Source organism: Gigantopelta aegis, chromosome 13 (assembly GCF_016097555.1).
Source record: "Gigantopelta aegis isolate Gae_Host chromosome 13, Gae_host_genome, whole genome shotgun sequence".
NCBI classification, from domain to species: Eukaryota; Metazoa; Mollusca; class Gastropoda; order Neomphalida; family Peltospiridae; genus Gigantopelta; species Gigantopelta aegis.
In genome coordinates this window covers 5,076,884-5,077,830 of record NC_054711.1, presented here as the reverse complement: position 1 = coordinate 5,077,830, position 947 = coordinate 5,076,884, and positions in this window count along the sequence as shown.

The window sequence follows — 947 nt, the reverse complement described above, 5'->3', positions numbered from 1 at the left end:
CCCTGGAGAAAGGAGAGTAGCGTGATCTGGAGGGATGAGGGTGGTGGGGTGGGTGGGAGGCAGGCGCTTGTTCCAAGGAAGTTTGGAGGGGGGGGGGGTGTCGACCCCCATTCGAGCTGATTTTCTATTTCTTTCAATACATTTTTCGGGGAAGCTTGTCTCGACACCCCCCATAAACGTCACTCGCGACTGTCTAGACCACTTCCTGCTAAAATAACTGCACACGTGCCGAGGGAGGGGGAGGGGTGGGGTGTATAATATTAAAATAGCGGACCTTTTCGTCTACATTTCCTCTAGAAGTACCTATTTCTATTGGACGACGCTTGATGCGCGGTCGGTTTGGGATCGATCCCCGTCGGTGGGCCTATTGAGCTATTTCTCATTCCAGCCAGTGCGCCACGACTGGTATATTAAAGGCCGTGATATGTGTCCATCCTGTCTGTGGGATGGTGCATATAAAATATCCCTTGCTTCTAATAGACAAATGTAGCGGGTTTCCTCTCTATGACTGTGTCAAAATGACCATATGTTTGACATCCAATAGCCGATGATTAATAAATCAATGTGTTCTAGTGGTGTCGTTAAACAAAACAAACTGCTATAGGACGGCACAGCAATAAACATCACAATACCAAATATCGTGCCCGAGACGTTTATCTTAATGAACTACTATTTCAATAACCTAATATTGCACTGTAAAAAATAGTTTAGCCTCAGTGTGGGCAGGGGAGTCGTCCTACCCTCCCAGCTAACGCCCCTGGGGAAGGGTAGGAGGCACTTGCTTTTGAATACCCAATACCCACAAACTTTTTTTTTTTAAATTTAAACTAATCATGCACAAGAGGACAATGGTCAACGAACCAATCTGTCGAACGTTACACCACGTGACATAATGACGTAGCTTTCGCCGCCGTCTGTTTCCTTGACGACCAATTGTTATTTGTTAC